The sequence below is a fragment of the Lycium ferocissimum genome, chromosome 6 (genome assembly GCF_029784015.1).
Source record: "Lycium ferocissimum isolate CSIRO_LF1 chromosome 6, AGI_CSIRO_Lferr_CH_V1, whole genome shotgun sequence".
NCBI lineage: Eukaryota > Viridiplantae > Streptophyta > Magnoliopsida > Solanales > Solanaceae > Lycium > Lycium ferocissimum.
The window spans coordinates 53,983,042-53,989,387 of NC_081347.1; positions in this window are offsets into that span (position 1 = coordinate 53,983,042).

The following is a 6,346-nucleotide window of genomic DNA, read 5'->3' on the forward strand; positions in this document are numbered from 1 at the left end:
AGTTTCCGATGGTGATCGTAGTCCTTCACCCATGCATTAGTTTTTTATGTTATCCGCTTTTTGTTGGAAAGAACAAACTTATGCACTAACAATACTTGATGGATGTGTGGGTTCTTTTGGTAGCTGATAGCTTGGTGTTGTCGGTGTTTTGGACTTAACGATTGAGATTTCGCTATCTATTTTGAACTTTTTTATAAATATTATTTTATGTGAATGTCAGTTATTTTTAAGGGTATTTATTAATTTGTATTTAGTATGTTTCAACAGCGTATTTAAAAAAAAAAGAAAAATATTTGTGACAAACATTTGCGATGGATTTTGGTCGTTGCTAGGGACAAATATTCTATCGTCGCTAAATGCACAAATAATTCAATATTTTGCGACGGAATAGCGACAATGGTTTTCGTCGCTAATTTACTAAAACGACGGAATGAAATATGAAATTAGTCACGGAATTTATAACAATAGCAACAAAAATAATCCGTTGCTATAATGTGCAACGGATCTCATACGTCGCTACCGTCGCTAAGTTTGCAACGGATTTCAATTTTCCGTCGCTAATAGGTTAGCAACGCGCAAAATCGTAACGTACGCCATTCCGTCGCTAATCCCGTCGCAACACATGTTTAGCAACAGATATATGCTGATTAGCGACGGAGTACGTCCGTCACTAAACGCTGTTTTTTTAGTAGTGCTACATATTACAACCCCAAGAACTGAAAGTCATCGTACAAGGACTCTAACCAAATATACTGTCTAGGAATACATAAGTGTCTGAACTGTAATAATAATGTCTCGAAAGTAGAATAGACATCAATAAGAGAGATCTCCAGGCAGCATGGCTGATCAGAAGTAGCCTCGGACTAGACGTGAGGTCTAGAAGACGGACGTGGAACGCAATCTGCACTATAAAAGGCTGCAGCAAGGTAGTATTAGTTCAAACACCATATACCGGTAGATATCATAGCCTGAATAGGATTAGCTAATGCATAAATTCATAAAATCAACAAGATAGACAAATATGCACAACAACAATAGACAAATAGGCACAACAACAACAACAACCAATTAATCAAATCGTAGCAATAAGATTATGTCAATGCAATGCAACCAATGATAAGTAACTCAACCGTACACACATGCTCAAGGCCTTGTTCGTACAATAGTCATGACCCGCGGGGGACCCATGGTGTCCATGTACCATTCGCTTCGGAACAAACCTCGGATCACGAGTCCACTCACTCTGGAACAGACTTCGGATCACGAGTTCACATTAGGCCACATCCTCACCCTTTGTCAAATGTGCCTTATATAAGTGTGTGTGTTTGTACACAAGATGAGTCTCAAGATAGGGTTCTAGTCTAGAACCCCAATATGAAGCATCAACTCAGAAGTAAGCATGATAATTCAATGAAATCAAATGCCAATGATAATACAAGTCACAATGCCATAGGTCATACAAGGCTCAGATAAATCAGCTCAACAATAGTACAAATCATACAGACTATCTCAATCAACACGAAGAGTATATATCAATCCTTTCCTTCCAAAACACGACAATTACACCTCATGGTTCAATATATGAAGTAACGGCGACTAGCCCACATAATCAGAAGTCATACCAACCTAAGTGATATCCAACTAGACTTCATGCTCAAAGACCTAATCATGCTTACTCCCATCAACTCTACTATATATACATTTCACTAATCAAAGTCTAACTCAAATAAACCGTAACCTACCTCAAATGCAGAATTGGAGGCACGAACTACTCCAACCAAGCCATCCTTTTGAGTAGTGCCTCGGATCGCTCAAAGTCTAACTAATAGTAATGCTAAGTAAGCAATAACCAACTAATTGGAAAAAGAAATAATTTGGGAAAAATGCCCAAAATACCCCTAACGAATCATACGGGTAAAACCAAAAATTAAGGGTAAAATTACCCCACCCATAATCCCAACAATCATAATCCTTAATTACATGGGTTTCTAATCATATTAGACCTTTCAATTTCATCAATTAGTCAAAACCCCCAATCTGGGTGAAACCCTAAGTCTCATGATTAGATTCTTGAATTTAAGAGCAATTCAATCCTAGAATGTGTTAATCTACACCTCTAGATGACATAAACAGTAGGTTAATCAACAATAATCAATTTATAAAAAGGGTTCATGATTGGATGCCTAGGTCTTATCGCCTACCATTCTAGTACCTTAAATCACCACGAAATCTCAAGGAAAGAAGGTAGTAAAGCAAAGTAGTAGGTTGGAACTTACCCCAATAGATGATTTCGTCCAATATCTTCAACAATCACCCCTTCTAGCTCTTGGAATTAAGTTTTAGAAGTTTTGGACTAGTGATTCGAACTTAGAAAGATAAAATGAGATTCTGGTCCTGACGATCCGCCACGGCTGTCACAAGGATCACCACAGCGGTCACGCCGTGGCGGTCAGACCATTTGCCATGGCGGAAAATCATTAAAGCACATTCCCTCGCCATGGAGGTCAAGACCCCGCTATGGCGGCACTGAGCCCCCCATCCGAGGCCTTCCGTAGAGATGTACACACACGTAAAAATACGCTATGAACTCACTCGTGGCCTCAAAATTTCCATCGGAGATCTAATTTACCAAGTCAACCCCCAAATGGATAAAATCAAGTTTCCAACCAAGTACCCATAATGCAACCAAACGCCTCGGGAATCGAACCAACCACCCCACTAAGTCATAATTGACCCTCCAGACCTCACAGAATCGACGGTATTATGAAAAAGGTCCATTTACCCAAAAGTCGATTATTAGTCAAACGCTTTCACTTAAGGATTCTAAATCCTTCAGTTTCCACTAGAATCGCTTTATAATCTCGGGAATCGGTCAATATGGGTAAAATGGTCAAAAGGCACACATTAGATACCAATTAAACAACCGTTCATCCTCAAACGGACAAGAAAGGAAACAAGAGGAAGAGAACTTGACTGGGTGAGAAGCTGGGATATCTACTGCGCATATCAGACTTGGTCTCCCAAGTAGCCTCCTCGACTGGGCGTTTCTTCCATTGAACCTTCACTGAAGCTATTTCCCTCAATCTCAATTTTCGAACCTCTCTATCCAAGATGACTATCGACTCCTTCTCATAAGACAAATTCTAATCAAATAGAACCGCATCCCACTGAATGATATAAGAACTGTCCGAATGATATTTCTTCAGCATAGACATATGAAACACCGGGTGGACACCTAGCAACCCTGGAGGTAAAGCTAACTCATAAGCTACCTCTCCCACACGACTAAGGATCTCAAATGGACCAATGAACCTAGGACTGAGCTTGCCTTCTTCCCAAAACTCATCACACCCTTTATAGGTGAGACCTTCAATAGAAGCTGCTCTCTAACCATGAACTCAAGATCTTGAACCTTCGGGTCCGCATACTCCTTCTGTCTACTCTGAGATGCTAAAAGCTTGTTTCGAATCACCTTCACCTTATCCATCGACTCTCTGAAAAGATCGTTACCCCACGGCCTCACCTCAAAGGCATCAAACCAACCAATAGGAAATCGGTATCTCGTCCAATAAAGAGACTTAAACGGAGCCATATAAATTCTCGAATGGTAACTCTTGTTGTACGCAAACTCTACCAAAGGTAAGAACTGGTCCTAGTGACCACCAAAGTCGATCATACACGCTTGGAGCATATCCTCAAGGACCTGAATTGTCCGCTCAGACTGACCATCTGTCTGAGGGTGAAAAGCTGTACTGAGATCCCATCGAGTCCCCAACTTGTCCTGTAAAGTCCTCCAAAAACGGGACGTAAACTGAGGGCCTCTATCAGAGATGATGGAAATAGGAACCCCATGCAAATGAACAACCTCATGGATATAGATCTTGGCCAACTTCTCTGCAGTGTAGATAAACTGAACTGGGATGAAATGAGCAGAATTAGTCAACCGATCAATAATAACCCCAACTAAATCAAACTTGCCCAGGGTCTTCGGAAGACCCATCACGAAATCCATGACAATCCTCTCCCACTTCCACTTGGGAATGGGCATCCTTTGAAGAACACCACCAGGTCGCTGGTGCTCATACTTAACTTGCTGACAATTCCCAAACTTAGCAACAAAATCTGTAATATCTCTCTTCATCCGACCCCACCAGTAGTGCTGTCTTAAATCTCGATACATCTTAGTAGCACCAGGATGAATGGAATATCTAAAACTGTGGGAATCTTCCAAGATCGTCCCAATCAATTCATCAATATGATAAATGCAAACAATTCCCTTGATCCTCAAGACTTCCTCACTATCAATCATGGCCTTCTTGGCCTTACCACTCAAAACCTTATCACGAATCTTGCACAACTTAGCATCCTCAAACTGCTTTGCCTTGATTTGATCCAAAAGCGACAACCTCACCTCAACCCAAGCTAAAACTCTACTCAGATCTGAAATATCAAGCCGAACAAGACTGTTAGACAGAGTCTGAACCTCCATGGCTAATGGACGCTCCGAAGCACTCAACCGAGCCAAACTGTCCATACTCACTAACTTCCTACTCAAGGCGTCTGCTACCATCTTTTCCTTGCCGGATGATATAGGATGGTCTTTGTCATAATATTTAAGTAACTCCATCTATCTCCGTTACCTAGAATTGAGATCCCTCTAAGTGAACACATGCTGAAAGCTGCAATGATCGGTGAATACCTTATAATGGACACCATAAAGGTAGTGTTTCCAAATCTTCAAACCAAAGACCACCGCTGCCAGCTCTAAATCATAGGCAGGGTAGTTCTTCTCATGAATCTTCAACTGTCTAGAAGCATAAACAATGACCTTTTTTTTCTTGCATCAACACGGCACCCAACCCAGAAGGAGAAGCATCACAATACACTACGAAATCCTTGCCCTCCACGGGCAATGCTAGAATCGGGGCTGAAGTCAACAAGGTCTTGAGCTTTTGAAAGCTCTCCTCACACTTATCGGACAATTGAAAGTACTTTCATTTGAGTCAAACGGGTCAAATGCGAAGCAATAAAAGCAAACCCCTTCACAAACCAACGATAATAACTAGCCAAACCCACAAAGCTATGAATCTCTATCACTGAAGTAGGCCTAGCCCAATCTCTCACGGCCTCAATCTTCTTAGGATCAACCATAATCCCGTCCTTTGACACCAGATGACCGGAGAAGGATACAGACTCGAGCCAAAACTTACACTTAGCAAAATTTTCATACAACTCCCAGTCTCTCAACAAACCAAGAACAATCCTCAAGTGTTTCACATGATCCTCCTTACTCTTTGAGTAAACCAATATATCATCAATGAACAAAATCACAAAAGAATCCAAGCATGGCTAAAAAATGCCATTCATCAAGTCCGTGAAAGAAACTGGGGCATTGGTATGCCCAAATGACATAACAAGAAACTTGTAGTGACCATAACGAGTCTGAAAGGCAGTTTTAGAAATATCTTCGGCTAAGATCTTCAACTGGTGATAACCCGACCTCAAATCAATCTTGGAAAACACAGAAGCCCCCTGAAGCTGGTCAAATAGATCATCAATATAAGGAATAGGGTACTTGTTCCGAATGGTGACCTTGTTCAACTGGCGGTAATCAATGCACATCCGCATAGTCCCATCCTTCTTCTTCATAAATAGCACAGGAACGCTCCAAGGGGAGATGCTCGGTGTAATGAATCCTTTGCTAAGAAGATCCCGAAGCTGCTCCTTCAACTCTCTCAACTCGGCTGGCGCCATCCAGTACGGCGGAATAGAAATCGGGTGAGTCCTCGGCTCCAATTCGATACAGAAATCAATATCACAGTCGAGTGGCATACCAGGCAAGTCCGTGGGAAACACCTCCTCAAACTGGCACACCTCGGGGACCGACTCAAGCGATGGAAAGTCACTGGTATCACGAATATACGCCATATAAGCCAAACAACCTCTATCAACTAACTTTTGGCGTGAAGAAAGAAAATGATCTACTTTGGGGAAGGACTAAGAGTACCCTTTCACTCAAATCTAGACATACCCGACATAGCTAAAGTGATTGTCTTGGCGTGACAGTCCAAAATCGCGTGGTTAGGAGACAACCAACTAATACCTAAAATAACATCAAAATCTACCATATCAAGGATCACCAGGTCTACCCACATACCATAACCCATAAAATTGACCGTACAAGACCGCTAAACTCTATATACCATTATCGAGTCTCCAATCAGAGTAGATACATGAATAAGAGCATCAAGTAAATCACAAACCATATCAAGACTTCTAGAGAATTATGTGTACATATAAGAGAATGTAGAACTCGGGTCGAAGTACATAGTAGCCGACCGGTGAC